Source organism: Hemicordylus capensis, chromosome 4 (genome assembly GCF_027244095.1).
Source record: "Hemicordylus capensis ecotype Gifberg chromosome 4, rHemCap1.1.pri, whole genome shotgun sequence".
In the NCBI taxonomy this organism is placed as follows: Eukaryota; Metazoa; Chordata; class Lepidosauria; order Squamata; family Cordylidae; genus Hemicordylus; species Hemicordylus capensis.
Window position 1 is genome coordinate 21,732,729 of NC_069660.1, and position 24,299 is coordinate 21,757,027.

Consider the following 24,299-nt stretch of genomic DNA (forward strand, 5'->3'; position numbering starts at 1 on the left):
AGGCTCGGCTGCGAGCCCGGTGAGTCTCACGATCGGTGGGAAGCGGGCTAAGCACCCTTAGCCCACTTTCCAATGATCTTCAGAATAGCTTCAATGCCTGAATAATGCATAACATTTGCCCTTCCCTCCCACACTACAGTTAACATCAGACAGTCTATGATGCAAAGCAGATTGTTCTTTTTCTGTGATTGGTTTACAGCTGCTTGTAAAGAAGGAATAAATCTGCCCTATTACTTTCACTGCTTATACTTCCATTACACCAATAATGTTCTGTCCAAAACACAGAATCACCACTTTTTTCAGCAGCCCAGACAAGAGAAAGTAAGGTAAGCTGATGGAGATTTGATATCAGCTATTACAATGGGTTATCATTTGCTCTCCATTTGGAGGAGAGCTGGTCTTGTGGTAGCAAGTATGACTTGTCCTCTTAGCTAAGCAGGGCCCACCCTGGTTGCATATGAATGGGAGACTTAATGTGTGAGCACTGTAAGATATTCTCCTTAAGGCAGGGAGCCTCAACGTTGGGCCCCCAGATGTTCTTGGACTTCAACTCCCATAATCCCCAGCCAAAGGCCACTGGGCCTGGGAATTATGGGAGTTGAAGTCCAAGAACATCTGGGGGCCCAATGTTGAGGATCCCTGCTTTAAGGGATGGAGCCGCTCTGGGAAGTGCATCTAGGCTCCAAGTTCCTTCCCTGGCTTCTCCAAGATAGGGCTGAGAGAGACTCCTGCCTGCAACCTTGGAGAAGCCGCTGCCAGTCTGTGAAGACAATACTGAGCTAGATAGACCAATGGTCTGACTCAGTTTATGGCAGCTTCCTATGTTCCTATGTACACCCCCACAGTAAGGGCAAATGGAAGTCCTGCAAAGTAGGTGATGCAATCATGCCTTCTCTCTTTGCACAGGGACTAAAACAATGTCCCTATGTGTGGTCAGAGGTGAAGTCTCTCTCCTTCCCCCTTTCCTCCCTCCATCTTGAGTGCATTGATACTATGAAACACATTCCAAAAGTTGTGTGTTGCTCCAAGTCATTTCACTCCCTGCTCAGGCAGCCAAGGGTTAAAGCGGTCCTTGCTTCCATCTTCAGTGAAGTGCCCTGTTTGAAGCAGCATTAATTATAGAGAGCACAAGCCCTGAGGATATGGTGCCGCTAACATATCTGACTGGTACTTAACACCCAAGACACTTTAATAACTGGTTGGGTTTGATGATTCTTAATAAATTACTGTGTTTGGATGGTGAAATTCAGTCTGAGAGTCAGATGGGGGCTGGCAGCCGATGTTTTAAAAATAAATACTTTTAAATTGCAGGAAATTACTGTGAGCCGCTCTTTGGAGTGTGCGCCACAGAACATTATGTGCCTTGCTAAGTTCGGTCGTCCCTTTGTCTCTTGCTTCCCTCTTTTTCAGGCATGATGTCAAACGTGCAGGTGCAAAAATGAGGAGGATCCAATGAAGAAACAGAAGAGCATCAAACTTGGGCGTCTGTTGTGTGCAGCTAGCCAGTGGTAAAATATACAATGGCAAACCTTCAGTTTCTGAAAGCTTTATCACCAACTTTTCAGATATGTTTGGACGTGTCCAATGTGTGCCCAAGCTCAGTGTTTAGTTAAAGGGCTCATCGACCCATACAAAACAAATCTACATGGCATGAATTTGACATGGATAAATGGTGAGTGGATCATGGTTTGGTTTATATCTCAGCATACACAGCTCCTGTGCAACTCCCACATATGTTGAAGCCTTCTGTTTTTTGAAAATGAGATATAGACTTGTTATCTCTCTATATAATTCTCTAAGGTGTACCCATGGCTAATCCTATGTGTGGCAGCTCTCGCGAGAGTTCGCAAGTAGAAGCTAGGGGTGTGTCTGAACTGGTCTGGAGGCCATTCTAAAGGCCTCCGAACTTCCAGACCGGTTCGGACTTGGCCGGTCCGGGTCCGGGTGGGGGGGTCTTCCTTTAAGGGCGGGAGGGCTTGCTTACCCCTCCCACCTCTTTGCCCCCTCCAGCGCCCGTATTCTATTGTATAATTGGGGCGCTGGAAACCAGCCGCCCCAGCCGCCTCCGCCGCCCCCCCCCCGCAAGCGGATTAGGGGCAAAGGAAAGCTACTCCCACCCTCCCGCACCCCTCCCTCCCTCCCGCCGCCCCCCCGAGTGCTCACCACGTTTGCCAAAAAAAGAGAGGAGCTCGCGAACAGAGCTCCTCTCTTGCCAAAGTCTCCGGCCCAACTGGGGCCTTGGGCGCGCACGCGCACGCGCGATAGGACTCCTCAGCTAATGGAACTTTCGCTGGAGGCCCGGTCTACCCGCCAGGAAGAAGCCGGGTAGACCGGGCCTCCGATCGCCCGGTCAAATATTGCTCCGTCTAGATGTGCAAGGTTGATAGAGAAGTATCCCAACAGACTCAAGGCTGTTATTAAAGCAAAAGGTGGTTCAACACAATATTGACATGGGGGGGGGGGTTGATCCTTTTTCAATCTCAGTAATTCTTGTGTTTTTTTTCCTGACACTTTTTCTGGACTGTAATTGTGATGTTTTTCAGTTGGATGTTATAGGTTTCATTGGATAAGTACAGCTGGTGAAGGGAATTTTCTTTGTGTTTTCATTTCAGGATGTAAGGGAACCAGAGTTTAAGGTCTATCAAAGGGGGTGATTCTTTCCAATATCCACTGTAAGTGCAAGCAACATCCAGTTACTGAAAAAAAAATTTGCTTGGAAAATATTTGGGTGTGTAGGCCAGTCCTAGCCCACCCAAAGGTTACGGGTCTGATGGCAAGCCAGGAGGGAGAATGGGACTTGAGTATTATATTGTATCTATTTTATTAATGTTGTGAGTCGCCCCGAGCAGCAGTGTACTGGAGGGGCAGGGTATAAATATTTTAAATAAAATGATAAATACAAGATTCACATCCTGTATCATATATGAACAACACTATTTGGGAGGTATCATCTGAACCAAGGATTCTCAACGTTGGGTCCCCAGATGTTATTGGACTTCATTTCCCATAATCCCCAACCAAAGGCCACTGGGGCTGGGCATTATGGGAGTTGAAGTCCAATAACATCTGGGGCCCCAACGTTGAGAATCCCTGATCTGAACTGACCTCTTTTTCTGGCAATAGCAGGGTGGGGAGAGACAGCGGGAGGGAATAGTCACCATCATTAACTGGAACAGCATCTGAAGTTATACTGACTGACATACCACGCAACACTTTACGCATGCCAAGCACAATACGGATGCCGCTGCAGCGTCCCAGTGCAAATTGTGGAAGCGCAACATGCACAAATGCCTCAATTGTGCATGGAGACTTGTGCGCAGGGGCGTAGCTGGGGAAAGGGGGCCCGTGTTCATCCCTCTTTCTGGCGGCCCCCCAGAGTGAGGGAGATAATTAAGAAAATAGGGAGGGATGGAGCTGGAGGGCCCTCAGGAGCTGGGGGCCCGTGTTCTTTTAACCCTTTCGCTCAATTACAGCTACGCCTCTGCTTGTGCGATTGCACGGCCATTGGAAATCATGGCTGTGTGGTCACACAAGTCCCTTGTACAATTCTGGCATTCGCGTAAATGTGCACTTTCAGAATTTGCACTAGGAAGACGCAGTGGTGCCCTCTTTGCACTAAATGCACACACAGCATTCTGCAGTATTCATCACTGAATTTAAGGTCCCTTATTTGCATTTGGTCCTGGCTCTGATCAGGCACGTTATGTAGGAGTCAGACCACTGGTCCATTGAGTTTAATATTGTCTACATGGACCGGTAGCGGCTCTCCGAGATTACAAGCAGGAGTCTCTCCAAGCTGTACGTGGAGATGCCAGGGATTGAATCTGGGACCTTCTGCATGCAAAGTAGATGTTCTGCCCCTGACCTACAGCCCCATTCCCAATGGTGTGTGCCCCACTGTTTATGCAATTCTGGGGACATTCTGAGGACAGACATTGGGGTTTGGAGGGACGGACCGCTGCTTGCTCTTGCTTGCTTGTCTTGCTTGCTCTGCTCATGCCCTCCGTTGGGGACGGACCTCTGTTCATGCAGTGAAGACGTTCTGGGGATGGATGCTGGGGTTTGTGTTACATTCACAACTGATTTCAACAACCCTCAACCTCGGCATGGACAACCAAGAAAACAAACAAATGGATCATAGAACAAATCGATCCAGAATTTTCACTCAAGGCACAAATGACCAGGCTCAAACTGTCATACTTCAGACACATTGTGCAAAAACCCAGCTCCCTTGAGAAGTCCATAATGCTGAGAAATGTTGAAGGAAAGAGAAGAGAATGGCCAGCAGCAAGGTGGATGGACTCAATCACGACAGCAATGAATGCAGCACTGAGAGACCTTAAAGGCCAAGTTGAAGACAGATCACCCAGGAAAGAATCTATCTATGTGGTCGCTAAGAGTAGACTCAACACCGACGTGACAGCACTCAATCAATCAATCAATCAATCAATCAACCAACCCTGGCTAAAGGCTGGGGTTATAAGTAGGGTTAGGCGGTGTGGAAGCACCAGAATCAGAAGTGATCCCAGCACTTCACACAAGCAGCCTAACCCAGACTGGGCTGCCCTAGGCAGGGTTGGGCTGCTCGTGAGAATTGCCTCAATGTGTGAATAGGGCTTGAATCAAGCCCAGTTAGGGAGGGGCTGTAGCTCAGTGGTAGAGAGTACAGTCAATTTATTGTGTTTCTTTCCAGCATTTACCCATTTAATTGGGGAAGGGGCCACTGCAATAGAACACTTGCTTTCCATGCAGAAGGTTGCAGGTTCATTCCCTGGCATCTTCAGGTGAGACTGAGAAAGACCCATCTGATACCCTGGAGAACCTCTGCCAGTTGGTATAGTGAGCCAGATGGACCAACATGGGCAGTTTCCAGTGTTCAGTCAGATGTCCTTTGAGTTGCAAGCAAAACTCTTACTTGCATGTATGCTCCAGGTGGAACACTTATTACCCTCAGTGTTTGAGTCATCTGGTGAAGAGCTTCACATAGAGGTTAGAGGGTTGGACTAGAACAGGGAAGACCCAGGTTCAAATCCCCATTCAACCATGAAACTCACTGGGTGACTCTGGGCCAGTCAGGTATCTCTCAGCCTAACCTACAGTACTTCACAGGGTTGTTGTGAGGATAAATATAACCATATACACTGCTCTGGGCTCCTTAGAGGAAAAACAGGATATACAGTAAATGTAGAAATAAATAAAAAATAAATGCATATGTGAACCACTCAGAGATATGCAGTCTGAACATGAAAGTTGTGCAATTGACTATCACTCACCAGATCCTCTTTCTTTATACAGTGGGCAGGATATAGGCTGTGTTAGTGATGACTGATTCCCATTGGAATTAATGGGAAGCAAGTCATTCATTTCTCATTTATTTCAATGCTACTTAATCTCCTCTAACTCTGTGTGGATCTTGACCAATGTAAGGAAGCCAAACAACACAGCTTTCAGTTTGGTAGCCTTCTACCCACTTTCCAACAAAAAATGTACTAACATTTTGCACATGTATGTGCACTTATATTCACATGTATGGCTTGTTGGAGGAGGGTATGTGTGAAAATGTAGCACCACTGGGCTTTGGGCTTCAATTTACTTACTTCACATTAATCAGTGGTTGACATGCTGCACAATGCTCTGTGGGCATTTAACACAACACAGGCCCTGCTGTGTCTTCTTAAGGCAAGTTGTAAAAGCTGAACTTGTTCAAATGCTGAGATTGTTCAAGAAGACTTGTGCAATTGTGCAGTCATTAGAAATAAAGACTAGTTCCTGGCAGTGTTCCTTCTAACAGGGATTCCCAGGTGTTGTTGACTACAGCTCCCAGAATCCCCAGCTGCAATGGCATTTGCTTGGGGATTATGGGAGCTGTAGTCAACAAGATCTGGGAATCCCTGTTAGAGGGAACACTGGTCCCTTGCACAATTCTGGAATCTGCACAAGCCAGTGCTGCACTATATGTACATACTGTATATATGCCAGTGCAATGTGCTCTATATGGAGATGCCCTTGAAGACAGTTTGAAAACTTCAGCTGGTCCAGAATGCAGTTGCAAGGATGCTCATGGGTGCAAGTCGCTTCATGAGTGTCACACCCATCCTGCACTGGTCATCAGTCCACTTCCAGACTAGATTCAAGGTGCTGGTCTTGACCTTTGAAGCTCTACATGGCTTGGGGCTAGGGTACCTTTCGGACTGCATTCGCCCATATGAACCTGCCAGGGTCCTCCACTCATCATCTCAGGCCCTGCTCATGGCTCCGCCACAAACAGAGATCCAGTTGATGGGGACTAACGACAGGGCCCTTTCGGTTGTGGCCCCTTGGGTTTGGAGCACCCTCCCCGAAAAGCTTCACCATGCTCCCTCCCTCAGTGTTTTTTAAAAAGAAATGAAAAACATATCTTTTAAAAGAGGCTTTTTAATGCTCCGTCTTTGGTTATATCTGGTAGGTTCTTTAGTTTTAAGTTTTTAAAATTCTCATTTTTAGCTTGTAAAATAACTTTTAATTTGAAACTTAATTCTGATTGTGGTTTAAGCCTGACTTTTAACTTGTTTACTTAATTGTATTAGGTGTATTTTCCCCATTCTATCTATTTTATTGTTGTGAGCCACCCAGGCAGTAGTGTACTGGAGGGGCGGGGTATAAATATATGTATATATAAATATAAATATTTTTACAAATACAAATAGTGGCAGAATGTCTGCTTTGCATGCAGAAGGTTCCAGGTAGACTTGTAAAAGAATATCCTCCTGCATTATTTAGCATAGGAGAGAAGATTTCAGAGAATTATTCAACCCATTCTATTAAATGTATTGGAGAATATTCTTTTGCAAATCTATTTCCAGGTTCAATCCCTGGCATCTCCAGGTAGGGCTGGGAAAGACTCCTGCCTGAAACCTTGGGGAGCTCCTGCCAGTCAGTGCAGATAATTCTGAGCTAGATGGACCTATGGTCTGACTCAGTATAAAGCAGTCTCTTACGTTCCTATGTACCTCAGGGCCATTGCTGAAAAGTAGGTTAGGCGGACCAAATAATTCATGGCATAAGCGAACTAGTTTTCCCCACTTGGAGCACTTCCAGCTGCTACCTGAAGAGGGCACCATTGCTCCAGTGGAGCCCCATGACAGAGCCATCAACAGAGAGAAGCAAAGGCAGATGCACTTTCTTTCACTGCTGACTAACTTACCAGAAGGCAACACAGAAACTTATCTTAGTAGTTTGACCTCAGTGGAACTGCTGAGTGAGTTTCACTCAAGCTGGTCTTCATTACCACAAACTGTCCCAAGTCAGATGCTTGCAACAGCGCTCTCCTTGAACAAGATAACAGGGCTGAAAAAAGAGGGCAGCTATGTACCCCTTAGAGCTCAGACCGGACACTGTGCAAAAATAAAAGAAGAGGTGTGTTGCAAATAACCAGACTAATTATCCTTTCACTCTCTGGACGGCACAAGATTGAGGCATCCATTCAGTTTTGATTGGATGCTGACTGAGCAAAGAGGCACACACATGAGTCCCTTGTATTTAGCAGGGGGAGAGCAACTGGCCCTATCCAGCCCCAGCACAGCATCCCTCCATTGGTTGTTGCTGGTATCTGCCTTATGTTTCTTTTTAGATTGTGTGCCCCCTTTGGGAACAGGGGGCCATCTTATTTATGTATTATTCATTTTTCTATGTAAACCACTTTGTGAAATTTGGCTGAAGAAACGTATATAAATATTATCAGTGGTAGTAGACTGTGAACCCTTTGAGGACAGGGAACCTTTCTCTCTCTTTCTTTCTTTCTTTCTTTCTTTCTTTCTTTCATCATTTATTCATTTATTTAAAATAATTTATTTATATCAACGTAAACTGCTTTGGGAACTTTTGTTGAAAAGCGGTATATAAATATTTGTCATATTTGTATTCATATCCGTCGTATTCTATTAAGACCTCAGCACGCACAAAGCTGGAAACCAAATGCTGCTTGTCCTCTTATACAAATATGATGAATATTTATATACCACTTTTCAATGCAAGTTACCATAGCAGTTTAGATAGATACAATTAATTAAATAAATAAAATTGCTCCATATCCCTAAAGGGCTCATAATTCTGTACACTTGTATATCTGTTGTTGTTGGTGGTGGTGGTGATGATGATGATGATGATGATGATGATGATGATGATCTTAATTTTCTTCTTCTTCTTCTTCTTCTTCTTTGGAGCAGCAAGAGGCTTTTTTGCCACCCTGCTGGCACTCCAATAACCTGCTGCTTAAGGTGACCACCTCACTTTGCCTCATGAAAGGTCCGCCCCTGCAAAACATCACTCCTCAGTGGTTGTTGAACTACAACTCCTGTCATCCCCAGTCAGAATGGCCAGTCGCTAGGAATGATGGGAGTTGTAAGCCAACATATGCAGGAAGGCTGCAGTTTGAGGGTCCTGGACTGGATGGACCTTTCCAACAGGACTCTTCTGTAAGCTAAGCAATCAGAAGTGAGCAACAACCGGCACTGCTTCTCTGTGTACACTCCAATCATTTGATGGGCATTTTGCTAGCAAATAAATAAATAAATAAATAAATAAATAATAGATTTTTAAAAGTTTGGTTACATGCACATATCACCATATCACCAGTGTTTGTATAGCCAGAAGGGGGCCAGAAGGGGTCTAACCCCTTTACCTTTTGCAGTGGTGCCCTTAGCTAATGGTTTTAGGAGATAATGGGTAGGGGATATTTAGTTAAAATTGGGAGAAGTCAAGAGCTGGAGTAACAGCAGGAGAGAGGGCATGCCCTCAACTCCTGCCTGCAGGCTTCCAGAGGCATCTGGTGGGCCACTGTGCGAAACAGGACGCTGGACTAGATGGGCCTTGGGCCTGATCCAGCAGGGCTGTTCTTATGTTCTTATGTTATGTTCTTATATTTATCTCATTAAGGGCCTTTCCTATCTTTCCCTCCATAATTCAGCCACTGACACTCACACTTCCCCACCCCCCTCCAATTACTCTTGTTTGGCCAAAGATTATTTAAAAATATATAAAACCTATATGCCTTACTAGGTATTCACACCACCACAGAGAAACTTTCCCTCCTTGCCCCATGATACAAACCAGTTTCGTTCTGTCTGTCTCTCCTTTCACGCCTCCCTTCCTGTCTCTTTGCGTTATTATTAGTTCGTAGCCAGGCAAGAATCGCTCAAGCAAAAGGTACGCCATGGAGGGCCCTTCCTAAAAATACTCCGGAAGGCCAGCGAGTGTCAGATGGAAGGCAGGGTTTGTTCTGGGCACCGGCATTTGGGAATGGCAGCTCATTGTTTAGTGTTCATCGGGCATAATCTAAACAGCCAGCGCATATTTCTGAACATGCACTGCACAAGCTGGAATCCAACAATGTTTCATAAGCATCAGCTCCTAGCCTGGCGAGGTGGAGCTGGGCTTCTCTCTCTCTGCTCATCCTTTATTTACAGGCCTTGCAAACGAATGTGTGTTTGAGAGAGGGAAAAGGGGAGGCAGGAGAGAAAAGTCAGTAGATTCAAAATGTGTCTACCAGGGGCATAGCTATAATAGGGCAAGGGGAGACAGTTGTCTGGGAGCCCACTGCCTTGAGGGGCTCCCCAGAGGCAAGTCACAGGACTGACTCCCCCAGCTGCACACCCGCCCGGGCTTCCTTCAGTTGGTTTCATCCTCCCAAATTGTTGAGAGTGTTAAGACCTGGAGCTACCAGAACAGCAGGTCTTTCTCTAGTACCATTAAATGACTTGCCTTGTCCACAATTTACAAAATCTTTAAAAAAAAAATTAGGATTATGTTCTATTATGGCACATAGGAGATAGATATAGATATAGATATAGATATAGATATAGATATAGATATATAAATTTTACTATGCTTTTTGTTACCACTCTTCAGCCTCATTTAAGATGTCTTTACTTCATGAGCTGAGCTTCAGTGAGGGTGGAGGGGCATTTTAAAATCTTGTCTCTGGGCCCACTCCAGCCTTGCTATGCCCCTGGTGTCTACATTGCCATTTGTATATCACAGTAAACAGGAACCCACAAATTTAGGCTTCGCTCATTAGCAAGTCATTATTTGTGGTCACCCCAAATCCTCTCTCTTCTCAAAATCCTTTCGGGCACACAGGCAGAGGACTTAAGAGAGGCATGGGTCTTTTGGATATGGAGAGGCCCTCTCCTATTGCTCAGAAGGAATTCCTACAGCTTTTTACCTTCTCAAAAGTGGCAGTGGAAATGACACCTCTGATGAGGAGACATGAATGGTCCTGGGTGTCCTGTTTACCAGAGGGCTGGGGGCATTTGCCACTGGCAAACTGGCATGTGGATTTGTAGATGCCTGGCAGTGACCCATTTGCATTTTAACTAATTAACTGGTAGAAAGAAATTTTATCTCATCTTTCTAACATGTGGTGCGCAAGGTAGTTTACAATGGACCACAAAGGCCCCAGCATCATAAAAACAACCACCCAAACAAAATCCAGTACTATAAAACAAACATAGCAGTGGAGGGCATCCAAAATACCATCCAGATCCAAACAAAAACTTCTGGGATCCAGAAGCACAAATTCCGACAGCCAACACTCCACTAGGTTAGAGTGTTGAACTAGGGCTGGGGAGAGCTGATTTTAAAATGCGCCCCCCCCCCCCACTGAAGCTCAGCTCATGAAGTAAAGAACTCTTAAATGAGGCTGAATAGTGGTAACAAAAAGCATAGTAAAATTTATTTTTTTTATATAACACCTATGTGCCACAATAGAACATCATCCTAAATTATTTTTTAAAAGGTTTTGTAAATTGTGGACGATGTAAATCATTTAATGGTACTAGAGAAAGACCTGCTGTTCTGGTAGTTCCAGGTCTTAACACTCACATCAGTTTCGGAGGATGAAACCAACTGAAGGAAGCCCAGGCGGGTGCGCGGCTGGGGGAGTCAGCCATGTGACTTGTCGCTGGGCCCTCCCTCAAGGCAGTGGACCCCCAGACAACTGTCTCCCCTTGCCCTATTATAGTTGCGCCCCTGGATGTGCACAAAACCAGGTTGCCCTTTTTGGTTTGAGTCTTGACTAGACTTGAACTGGACTGGGCATGTTCAGTTTTGTGTACCTGAATCCCCCTCGGTTCAGGTTCGGTGGGTTCGTGAGTTTGTTTTTTTAATAGTTTTTAGGTTTTAGTTTTCAGAAATAGAACTCATCATCACTGCTCTGGGGGCTTCTCCAAGGCCACGGGGTGGGGTCCCCCCTCCCCCACCAGCCTCCATTATTTCCCCATGCATAGGCCCATTGGGCATGCATGGCAGATTCCAAAATGGCCACTGCCATGGGGGTGAGGCCCAGAAGAGGCCAAAGACTGCCCAAACCAGGCAATTTGGAAAATAATGGAAGCCAGCGAGGGGAGGGGGAACTTGGAGAAACCCCCGGAGCAGCAGCGATAAGTCCTATTTCTCTAAAAATAATTTTTTAAAAAAATTTTTCCTTGCGAACCCCCAGAACAGGTTTAGGCTCAACATCGAACCGAACCTAAGGGGTTCAGTCCAAAATCGAACCATTGAACCAAACCGGTTCAATGTCGAACAGGTTCATTTCCAAACCTGTTCACACAGCCCTACAGTCATTCACAGTCAAACACATGTACATGTGTACAAACATCTGGATGCAGGTATAACATCTTGGGCCTGTTCACATGACCTTCAGCATGAAGGTAGGTGGCCTTGTACCCTGGTTTGCATGTGTGTGTGATTGCACAAAAATCCCTCCAACCCAGGTGGCTGAAAACAGGGTAGCTCAACTTCTATACCCTGCTCTTAGCCCAGGTTGGAGAAAAAGAGAAAACTCCTACCTTGCTATTTTGGTCATGTGGGTCAATTTACCTTTTCTAGCAGCTACTGGGAACTAGCAGGCCTGGAAACAATAGAAAGCTGTGGCTATAGGGGCTGCCATCTGTGAATGTGCCACTCTGCAAACCACACTCTATCATCCTATGCTTACAGATGCTTCAGCAGGGCTGAGCCCGCTTCCTACCTCTTTGTGGCCAATCAGAAGACAGCACCTGATGTAATGAGTCCTGTTAGTCTACTGGCAGCACAAAGCATGCTGGGAAGCCTTTCTTGGCCCTTGGAGGCCCCCCTATTGTTCCATCTCCCGGTTTCAGCAATAGAGTCTTCCACTGTCTTACTCGTGTGTGTAAGAGTTATATGTTCAACCTTCCGGGAGATCTTTTCAGGTGGCACAGAAGGCTTCCTGGGGAAGGGGAGAGTGTCACAAATTGCCAATTCCCCACTGCACTGGTGCAGTTAGTTGGAAAGTTTTGCTAGGCTGCTCTTGCTGCCCTGGTGCATCCTTTCTCTATATGTCAGCCATTTAAACAGACCAGAACCAGCTCTAGGTTTCACAGAGTCCTTGTCAAACGGCTCTCCATGGGTTCCCTCTACCAGGGCAGGCCACCATGGTAACTGTTAAAAACCGGGCCTGAATGAATACCTTCTGGGAAGTATTCCCTGCATCCCTGGGATAGGGATGAAGCTGGCACTCAGCCGCCAAACAGGAAGTTTTAATTTATCATGCATTTGTTTTATTGTTCCCCTCCCCCTGTGTTAAATTTTAAATGGTAAGCTCATTGGGCCAGGTACCTTCCTCGTGTGTTTTTTAAAGCACTGTTCACATGGATGGTGCTATATAAGCAGTGTATAATCATAACAAATGTGGTTACTTGCCTCAGGCTCTTGAGAAAAGGTGGAAGAGAAATGGATCAGTGGAACAGAATAATTCCACTGGTGTTGTTGCTCTTCTTGTGTATCCAGAGCCTTTGGATGGGGCGGTTTATAAATGTAATAAATAAATAAAATAAATAATAAATAAATATGAGAGGCACAACAGAGAGATTCTATGAAAACCCAGCTCCTTCTGTCCCAAGAGTTCAGTGTTGGAGGAAGAGACCTTATTCCTGGTATACAGTGATCAAAGGCACAGATGTTCTGCATAGAGCCAGGTGCTTGTAACCCCAGCTTGCCCAAAATACAGTATGGCAAACATCAATGGCACAGGTGGTGTTCAGGTGCCACCATCAGAAGCAGTTGCAAAATTGTTTAAAAAACAAGCAGAGCTATTTGCTTATCTTTCTCTATTGTTACTTAAGGGGAAGATTGGTATAAAGTAGCAAGTTCCCTATTATTTGAATGGCAGTTGCAACCCACTGAAGTTAACATTATGATGTGCAATTACTAAAATCAGCCAAGCATATGCAAATGCCTCTTCTCCTCTCTCTTAGACTGTAACGCCTTATTAGGCGTTTGCTATTTCCAGAATGGTCTTGGTGTTGCATGTGGCGGGGCATTGGGGGGAGTTCAACTGAATGTTGTATCTCCACTAGCACAGATCCACAGCTCTATCATGCATCTGATACATGCTAGACCCAAGATGTCTCTTGAACTTCATGCTCATTTCCCTGTGTACAGATTGTACATGCCTTGAACATAACTGGGTGGTTCAAATGATGATAACTGCATCTACCTAAATAGAAGATGACCCCAATTTTAAGATGACCCCTTTTTAAAATATGGGTTAAATATAGGTTATACTATATTTACCCCAAAGGAAGAGGACCCTGAATTGAAGGACCCCCTCCCCATTTCTAACATCAAAGAACTTGGAAAAAACCTATTCTTGGACTCAGGTAAATATAGCACAGGAGATGCCTCTTACCCTATTTCGGGAGCTGTGCGTGCTCCCAATATTTGATCGTCTGTGAGGGTCGTCAATATTTGATTGTCTGTGAAGGTTTGAGGCTCCTTCCGTGATTGAGTGGTGAGCGGCAGCTGGGTCAAAGAGCTTTCTCCTACCCAGCAGCTGTACTCAGCTGCTGAATGAGCTGGAAGGAAAACCCCTCCATCTCAGCTGCTGCTTTCCACACGATCACAGAAGGAGCTTTCAATCTTACTTTCCCCTCACTGACGAGCAAATATCAGGAGTGGACACAGCTCCTGAGCTAGGGTAGGAGGCGTTCCCTACCCTATTCACGATTGTGTGCACTGCCCGAATCTGTGACTAGGGCTATTGGGTTTGTCCTGAATCTTCTGCCAATCCATTTCATTGTCCTCAGTGTTTAGTAATATGGGGGAGAGGGAGAGAGAGAGAGAGAGAGAGAGAGAGAGATCTCCACTTTCTCCACATCATGTATAATTTTATAAACGTCTACCATGCTCTCTCCGCCTCGCCTGAGTCATCCTTTTTCTAAACTAAAGAGCCCCACATGCTTCAGCCTTCCCTCATAGGGAAGGCGCTCCAGAAACCAGCATTTTGGTAGCTCTTTTCCGCAGCTTTTTCATCTCAAGTATACATGGCATCATCAAGTCTTTTTGGAAGGTCAACCCCATGGCTCTCCACTTCAGTGTGGTCTTTTGTCCATGACACCAGGCCAAAGAATGTTCTTCTTACAGTGTGAGGGCTCCTTGACGATTAACATTTTCTGGGGTGCTGGCAATGAAAGACTCTCACATGTGTGAAGAAATGTTTTCTACATTCCTGTATTTCACCACAGGACGAAAGTGTTGAGATAAAATTTGAGAGAGTGAGAGAGAAGGAAGTGGTAAAGGAACAAGCTGGCTTCCTCCAAATTATTCATGTGTGACAAGAGTTGAGGCATACCAAACCAGCCACCTAGGACACCATTGGCAATTTTAAAAGAACGGATGTGGGCAACCAGGAAATTTGTTAACATTTTAGCTTTCACTTTTTCATGGTGTTCAGAGTGCAGAATGATAGAATCCCATACCACGGAATTGCCCCTGGCCTAATTTTTCACCTTATTCCAGGTGTTCTCAAACTTGGGGTGCCCAGATGTTGGACTACAACTCCCATCAACCCCAGCCACAAAGACTGGGGATGATGGGAGTTGTAGCTCAACAATATCTGGGGACCCAGTTTGAGAACCCCTGCACTGTGGGCACTCATTAACAGAATTGCTTGAAGGAGCACCTTTGTCATCTGACAGATTATTTTTTTTAATCAATGAAACTATTCAGTTTCATAGCAGAAAGCAGTGTTAATTGCACATCATGTCTAAATTTCATAAACTACAAAATGTTTTGAATTTTTTGAAAGCAGAAAACAAATTACCCAAATGATAAAAATAATTGTGGAATTTATCAATTAAGTCCATGTTGATTTCATGCAGACATCTTGGTTCTGCATGGGCCCTAAAGCAGCAGATGTTTTTCATTTCCTGTTATGTCCCTGAGGGACTTTGGTGTAATCTGAAACTCCACTAACATGGCCTATTCATATCTGACAAGTGTCTGCTCCAAATCACACCCTCCAGTCTGGGACTGAAGTCTGCAGATGTGAGTTAGCTGGGTAGGCACCATGACCTACTACAGGCGCTATAACTTTCTCTTCTGTATTCAGTTTGAGGAAGAGTTCTGTATGACTCCAAAGCTTGCATCCTGCATTATAGATGGTCAAATTAAAATCAACTTTCTTTTTCTTTATAACCGGGATACTGAGAGCTGGATTAGATTACACTTCTTCTGCAATCCAGGCCATTATGTGGAAGGGGAGCCGAATATGCCCACCCTCCCCATGCAACTGGCAGTGCTACCCCACTGCCAGCATCCCTGCACATCTATGTGCAGACATAATATTCAAATATGGCATATGAAATCCATTATAGGTAGGTCAAACACATCATGTGGTCAATTCCCTGGATAAAATCCAGAACTTGACAGCATGGTTTTGGCCTACATACATTGGATGTTAAGTGTGTAGGCCATAATTAAATATTACTATCCCCATGTAGAGGTGAGGCATTCATGCCAGGGTGCATGAGGGAGGGCAGAATGCTCTTCACACAATGGACTGAATTAGAGAAGCGGTGTCATCCAATACAGCCCTACTCTAAGCCCTCATTTAAACTATAATCCACAAAAGTAGAACTATCAATAGTTAATTCAAGACAGTATTGCCTACATGCACATGTCCGCTGTCCTAACGAGGAAGCTGCCTTCTACCAAGTCAGACCATCGGTCCATCTAGCTCTATATTGCCTACACTAACTGGCAGTGGTTTCTCGAAGGTTTCAGGCAGGAGTCTTTCCCAGCCCGACCTGGAGATGTCAGGGGTTGGACTTAGAACCGTCTGCATGCAAAGCAGGTGCTCTACCACTGAGCCACACCCCCATCCTGTAATTGCAGGATTGGAATACTGGACAAATGACGGGGCATTTTGTATTGGCTGACTGTACAGGCCAACTCTAACTCTCCCACAAACCAGTACAAGTATAGAAGAGAAGAAGGAATTCATGGGATATTGGCTGTAGACAAGGACAGGAGGGTAGGGACCAGTGTTCCCTGTAACAGGGATTCCCAGATGTTGTTGACTACAACTCCCATAATCCTCAGCCAAAGACATTGCAGCTGGGGATGCTGGGAGTTGTAGTCAACAGCATCTTGGAGTTCCTATTACAGGGAACGCTGGCAGGGACTGGTGTGTGTGTGTGTGTGTGTGTGTGTGTGTGTGTGTGTGTGTGTAAAACCATAGTTTGCAGTCAGCATTCTTCCTACAAACTATTCCTTGCCTCATGCTTGCCTTGCATTTGTCATCTTCCCATTGACAGCCGTTGAGTTTTCATGCTTAATTTAAGAAGCCACCTAATGGCACAGTGGGGAAATGACTTGACTAGCAAGCCAGAGGTTGCCGGTTCAAATTCCCGCTGGTATGTTTCTGAGACTATGGGAAACACCTATATCGGGCAGTAGCAATATAGGAAGATGCTGAAAGGCATCATCTCATACTGTGTGGGAGGAGGCAATGGTAAACCCTTCCTGTATTCTATCAAAGACAACCACAGGGCTCTGTGGTCGTCAGGAGTCGAAACTGACTTGACGGCACACTTTATTTTATTCTTCCATCTAAAGACTATCAAGGCCTGGAACCATCATACCTTAGAGTGCAATTCTCCCCATATAATTCCACATGATTTTAAAGGTTTGTTTTGTTTGTTTGTTTGTTTGTTTGTTTGTTTGTTTGTTTGTTTGATATCTATAGTGCCCTTCCAAAAATGGCTCAGGCCAGGTTACACAGAGAAAGAATAAATAAATAATATGGATCCCTGTCCCCAAAGAGCTCACAATCTAAAAAGAAACATAAGATAGACACCAGCAACAGTCACTGGAGGTCCTCTGCTGGGGGTGGAGAGGGCCAGTTATTTCCCCCCTGCTAAATAAAGAGAATCACCACGTTAAAAGGTGCCTCTTTGCCAAGTTATCAGGGATAACTTAAAGGTATCTTTGAGAGCCCTGCTCTGAGTATCTTCCATTCAGGGGCTGGATCCCTCTCTGGAGGTTCCTCCTTTCTGGTTTTTAGCTGCCTCTTTAAGGCGCATTTGTTCCATAAGGCATTTGACTAGATCAGGGTGGTGAACCTGTGGCTGGGGATGATGGGAGTTTTCAATGACTGCAGGAGAGTCTCAGGTTGGCCACCTCTGGGCTAAAGAGAGCACGCCCTCATCTCCTGCCTATGGCTTCCAGCAGCATCTGGTGGGCCACTGTGTGAAACAGGATGCTGGACTAGATGGGCCTTCTTGGGCCTGATCCAGCAGGGCTGTTCTTATGTTCTTAAACTTTGTTCTCGTTTCTGGCTTTGCTGCTGTTTAGGTTGTTGTTGTTGTTGTTGTTCTGTCTCCTGCTTTATCCCACTTCCCTGCTCAGGGGAAGTTCCAGGGGTTCAAAGCACACCTTGGATCTTGTTTCCCTTGGAAGGAGAGTCATGCAGACTTATGCTGGTTTTGCAGTGTTTAGTTTATTTACATTAGCATGCAGGCTGAATGGTGGATGTAGTTGGAAATAGCAGAACATCCCCAAAATTCAGCAATAGATTACATCAGAGAATGGAAACAGCATCCTAAGATCCTAAGGTACTTGACTTGTGCATCTTCTAGCCTCCTTCAGTCAACTTCTGCTAGAAACTATAAGAGTGAATTTGAATCAATGCCTTATTTAGCAGAGAAAACCAGATTTGATGAGAACAGCTTAAAGAGACATTTGCTTAAGGGCTAAAGTAAAGGTTTATTTGTAGTTACAAAATTAGGCCGTCTTCAGACGTAACATGGAACTGCGGGTCCAATAAGACCCACGGTTCCACACCCCGCTCCCTCCACTCTCTCATCCACATTTGGATGTACTGGAGAGTGTCCTCTCTGCAGTCAATGAGACTGCAGGAGCGAGGGGGGCGCTTCCTCCCTCAACTCCAGTTTGGTAGAAGACTAACAGCAGTGCCAGCATTCAGATGTAACACTGGCAACACTAAACCAGTGGTAGAGGTAGCGAAACACTGAGAGAACTGAAGGTACAATTCTCTGTTTGAGGAGGGAAACCGCGGGTCCATATTTACTTTTAACTGCAGTTGTCCACATTCGGACATTCAGCTTGAGAAACCGGAGGTTAAGGGACCTCCAGTTTCATGTTACGTGCGAATGCAGACTCTGATAGAAAAGCCTGCACCCTGTACCAGTTATCTCATGGTGAAAGGAAGAAAAGAACAGAGCAAGCATAGAAGAAGGGAGTGTCCTAAGAGCATCAGTCTACCAATTAGAAGAGTTAGAGCAGAGATATGGAAACCAGAGAGAACAAGGAGGCAGTTCTATACTCTCTATCTCCACTCCCCGTCCCCTGGGAATCTGACACTGATCATATGAATGTTAGTCTATTAATCAATCAGTTGACTTTGCTATCTGTAGATGTATAAATAGTTCAGAAACACAAAGCCTGCTCTCTCTCTCTCTCTCTCTTTTAGAAGTTGCAGGCATGTGTCACTGTAACCATCATAATAGAAGACTCATTCCTCTTTTGTGTGACAGAAGACGGAAATTCTATCTGCAATAAGTGCTTGTATTAATTTTTTTTTAAAAAGTCTGCTGCCGAATTAATTGGAGGCACTACTTTAGTAGATTAAAATATTTTCTATCATGTGCACTTACCTGTGACTAAGCCCCACTGGATATAGCAAGGCTTACTTCTGAGTAAGCACACATAGATAATTAATTGATTAGATGCTGCAGCCCTATTAAGAACATATGGCTTACTAGACACCATTGGACTAAAGTTCCATTTACCTAGAACATAAGAACAGCCCTGTTGGATCACGCCCAAGGCCTATCTAGTGCAGCAGCCTGTTTCCCACAGTAGCCCACCAGATGCCTCTGGGAAGCCCATAGGCAAGAGGTGAGGGCATGCCCTCTCTCTGGCTGTTGCTCCCAGGCAAATGGTATTGCGAGGCATTATGCTTCTGAGGCTTTAGGTGGCCTATAACCACTAGACTAGTAGCCACTGATAACTCGAAGCCAACTGGGAATGCTATGAGGCTCTACACACGATCCATGTGTAGAGCCTTTCTGGGTTCTACAGGGAGAGCGGTAGCCCGCTCTCCCCGCAGACGATCCTCAGGCTAGCCCTGGGTGGTCGGATCAGCCACCCACATGACTACTGGCTCCGTCACAAAGCCAGTAGGGGCAGCGGGGATCGGGGCCTGCTCAGCCCCCAGAAGTCCCAGCATGCCATGTCTGTTAATAGACAGACTTCTGCATGTAAAAATGGAAATAAAGGGAAGAAAGTTGTGGATAACAGAAAGGTTATTCTGTACTGCAAGATAAATTATTTGCAGAATTAATACAAACCAGAGCAAAAATAAGATATTTGTAGACAGTGAAGCAACTTCACATTTCTTTAACAATCTACACGATTTCCCAGGCATTGAGATGGACTATAAAGTTGAAGCATTCTTGGCAAATGGTCAATTTCTGCAAAACAAAAAAGCACAGTTCTTCTAAAATGTAATGTTGGAGCAAGTGAAATAAATGAAGTATGTGCCATGTTTGCAGAATAGTTTACTGAGTGTGAAAACAGCTAACAAAGGGGGCTGCAGAATTATTTTTAGAAGAAATTGTTTTGTGTTCAAAGAAGGGGAGTCATTACTTAGAGAGCTATGTTAAAAGAAGACGAGCTTTACAAGGTTGATTATTTTATTATTTTATTTATTTTTACACTTATATCCTGCTCTTCGTCTGAGGAGCTCAGAGCTCATGGTTATTTTTATCCTCACAACAATCCTGTGAGGTTGGTTAGGCTGACTCTGAGAGATATGTGACTGGCCCAGAGTCACCCAGTGAGTTTCATGGTTGAATGGGGATTCAAATGTAGCAAGTCACTGTGTACAGGTACATTGAGTGTGTTAAAGCGAATGCTATCAGAAATACTAAATTCAGTCTAGTGAAGTTTTGGACTTAATCCATAGTGGTTTGTGGTCCCTTCCCAATGAAAACACCAGAGAGAAATTTGTATTTTCTTACTTTTATTGATGACCTTTCTTGGTGTGTGTGTGTGTGTGTGTGTGTATTTGCTGAAGGAGAAAAGTGAAGTATTGGTGAAACTCAGAGAGTATGTGAGCAGTCACTAACAGATTTGGGAAGAAACCTAAGACTTTGCATCCTGACAATGGTGGTGACTATTGTGGAAATGACATTGAGTAGTCATTCCCTATACACCAGAACAAAATGGAGTATCTGGGAGAAAATATAGGACTTTACTTGAAATGTTCAGAACTTGAAACAGGACTGGGGAATAAGTACTGGGGTGAAGCTATTAAGACAGCAACTTATATACAAAATAGATTGCCGGCTAAAACCAAAGATTTTACTCCTTTTGAATTGTGGAATGGAAGAAATCCCAGTTTGAAGCACACCAAACTGTTCGGAAGTAAAGCATACATGTACATCCCCAAGGAGCAGAGGGGGAAATTGGGCCATAGAAGTGAGGAAGGAATTTTTGTGGGATATGAATTGGGCAGTAAAAAATATTGAATACTCAATCCTGCTACATATACTATCAAGTTGCACAGTGTTACTTGCTTTGGTGAGAAATAGAAATCTAATGTCAATACAGTGTCTAATTGTGACTTAATTTTTCCAGCAGGTGAAGAAGCTGAACAGAAACTACATCAAAATAAAGAAATAATCATCAATCTTGATGTTGCAGAGAGATCTGATCAAGAAGGGGTGACTGAACCACAATTAGAGGTGAGATGTTCAAATAGGATTACTAAAGGGATTCTACCTAAAAGATTTTCTTTTGAGGCAAAAGAGGAGAAAATACTTGAATCCATAGATTGGCATAAAATAAAAGGAATACCTGATTCAGATACACATAAGTGGATACAGGCTGCTAAGGAAGAGATTCACTTCATAAGAATAAGACATGGACACTTGTAAAGTTTCCAGAAAACAGAAAGGCTATAGGATGCAAATGGGTGTTTACCACTAAGTGAGATGAAAAAGGAGACATTCAAAGATATAAAGCCAGGTTGGTTGCTGAGGAGTATGCACAGAAATATGGTGAGGACTATGAAGAGACCTTTGGACCAGTAGTTAAGGGCACATTATTTTATTTATTCAATTACTATACTGCCCTTCCAAAAATGGCTCAGGGTGGTTTACAGCGAGAAATAATAAATAAATAAGATGAATCCTGTCCCCAAAGGGCCCACAATCTAAAAAGAAACACAAGACAGACACCAGCAACAGTCACTGGAGGTACTGTGCTGGGGGTGGATAGGGCCAGTTACTCTCCCCCTACTAAATAAAGAGAATCACCACATTAAAAGATGCCTCTTTGCCAAGTTAGCAGTGGTTGAACTGTTATTTATAATTGCTGCATCTAAGGGAATGTATGTGCATCAACTAGATGAAAACACTGCATTTTTATATGGTGATATCACAGAAGATATATATATATGCAGCAACCTCCAGGTTTTGAGAAGTTAGGTAAATAAACTCCTGTGTGTAGACTCCAGAAAGGTATATATGGAAAACAAGATCCAGAGCTTGGAATGATAAGTTAAATCTATTACTTTGGAAGGAGGATTTAGACAGGGAAAAGCTGATCCTTTATACACTAGAAAGAGAGATGGAAGATGGACATGCATTCTTATATGTAGGATGATATGACTGTTTGTCATCAGGATAAGAAAGATTATGATAAGATGGAGAAGAATTTGAATAAATAAATAAATAAGTAGAAATGAAAGATTTGGGTGAAATATCTTATTTTCTCTGGATACAAATAAAAAGGCAAGATGATGGAAGCCGAGGAGCAATCAAGTGGAAGCAGGTTTCTCAAAGGAGTAGAAATCCAGTGAGTATATGGAAAGCAATGAAAACTACAGAATGGGAATGGGAAAGTTACTGTTCATTATAACTGCATCACATCCTGATCAGGGTTGTAACTGCATCACATCCTGATCGGGGCGGAGCCACCATTGGGCCAACGGGTTCAAAGGACCCGGGCCAGTGACCAATCAGGGGCCGCAAGAGCGGCCCCGACATGCCCCCTCGCATCTAACGTCAGATGCGGGGGTGGTAGTTTAGCTCCCGAGCGGGGGCCGTGCGGCCCCTTCGGGAGCTAAACTAAGGCTGGCACTGTGTTTGCAGCGCCAGCCAGGAGCGGCTCTTCCCTGCAAAGGCAGGGAAGAGTCGCTCCTGGCTGCGTGCTGCTAACGCAGCGCCAGCCTAACTAGCTCCTGAAGGGGCCGCGCGGCCCCTTCAGGAGCTAAGACTGGCGCTGCCTTCGCAACGCAGCCCAGGAGCGACTCTTCCCTGCAGCCCACCACGCGGCCCCTTCAGCAGTTAAGTTTCAACTCCCGAACGGAGCCTCAAGGCTCCGTTCGGGAGCCAGACCACGCCCCCCGCGTCTGATGTCAGATGCGGGGGTGTGGCTATCCCCTGCGTCTGACATCAGACGTGGGGGGGCGGGGCTATCGGGGCGGCCGCATACGGGCCGCTGGCGGGCTGGCTATGCCTCTGATCCTGATATTGCAGCAGCAGTTGGAATATTGTGCAGGGAAATGAATTCACTGACAAATAAGGACTGGATTGCACTTAAAATAATTGCACAGTATTTAAAGGGCACAGCAGATCTGAAATCTGTACTGCCCTTTAGTACTGCCAGCATGTGAGCAACCCAAGTAAGTAGGATACATGGATGCCAACTGGGCTGAAGATAGGGATGACAGAACGTCAACTAGTGACAAAGTATTTTTCTATGGAGGAGGAGCTTGCTCCTTTCTTGCTATGGTTAAGCAAGAAACCATCTATTGTAGCTTTATCTTCAACCGAAGCTGAATACATATCCGTGGCACAAGCTTGTTAAAAGGTTATTTGGTTACATACACTTCCAGAAGATTTTGGAGTAGTTGCATTGAAACCTACTCAAATGTATGAAGACAATCAAAGTTGTATTATTCTGTTACGAAGTGAGAAGCAAGTTAACATACTGTAAGATATATTTTGTAAGAGAAGCCTTTTTCTTGATACACTAGCTTTCCACATGCAGGATTATTTTGAGTATTGGATGCCTACTATTCAAACATACAGTCCTGGCCTGTAGTCCGAAATGGTACTTTCTAGGAATATTATATCACATGCTTCCCCCCCGCACATTTAAATAGGCTCTTGATCTCCTTGCCTGGAGGCAGGACAGGCTTCTGTTTTGGGACAGAATTGACTCTATAATCCATTGAGTCCCTTGCAGCTTTGATTCTGTCACACTGCTACACCAGCTAGGAAAGTCTGTGAGTTTGTGCATGGCCAACAAGTCTCCAGCAGCAAGCTCAATTCACAGCCACGAGTAATAATAGTAATACGATTCAAGAAATAATAGCTCATTGCTGGTTTATTCGTTCACAGCCTCAAGCAAATGAGAATTCGCAGATCACCATCTTACTGGGCTAATTACTCATTGATTTCCTAGTTGTATAATTTAAGAAAGAAGCCATGTTTGATTGCAATCTTCAAAGCTTGATTTTCTGAAGGCATTTGTTCTCCATAACTAATCTGTTTGGAAACCTTCCCCTCCAATGGTGATTTCCCCATCTGTCACATTTTACCTGGAGAATTTGTCGAAGAAGATTTCCAAGAAGTGTTTCCTTCTTTGATTCTTTGCGTTGTAATCAGCTCCTGAGAAATGTTAGAAACAAATGGTATCAACATCCGGGCACTATTTCCTCTCCGGCTGTATGTTCATCTGCCTCATTGTTTGTGATCATAACTTTATAGAGGATATTTGAAATAAATGGTTTTATTCAGGGGCGTAGCTATAATTGAACAAAAGGGTTCAAAAAACACAGGCCCCCAGCTCCTGAGGGCCCTCCAGCTCCATCCCTCCCTATTTTCTTCATTGTCTCCCTTACTCTGGGGGGCCGCCCGAAAAAGGGATGAACACGGGCCCCCTCTCCCCTAGCTATGCCCCTGGTTTTATTGTTGGCTATTCAA

General features: G+C 44.6%; 1 long non-coding RNA gene across 1 annotated transcript; it reads left to right on the forward strand.

Annotated features, from left to right (window-relative positions):
* Positions 1-20,968: 20,968 nt before the first annotated feature.
* Positions 20,969-24,016, forward strand: LOC128325358 (uncharacterized). Its single transcript, XR_008307400.1, has 3 exons — positions 20,969-21,050; positions 22,101-22,164; positions 23,715-24,016. It is a non-coding gene; the product is annotated as an uncharacterized LOC128325358 (long non-coding RNA).
* Positions 24,017-24,299: the final 283 nt, after the last annotated feature.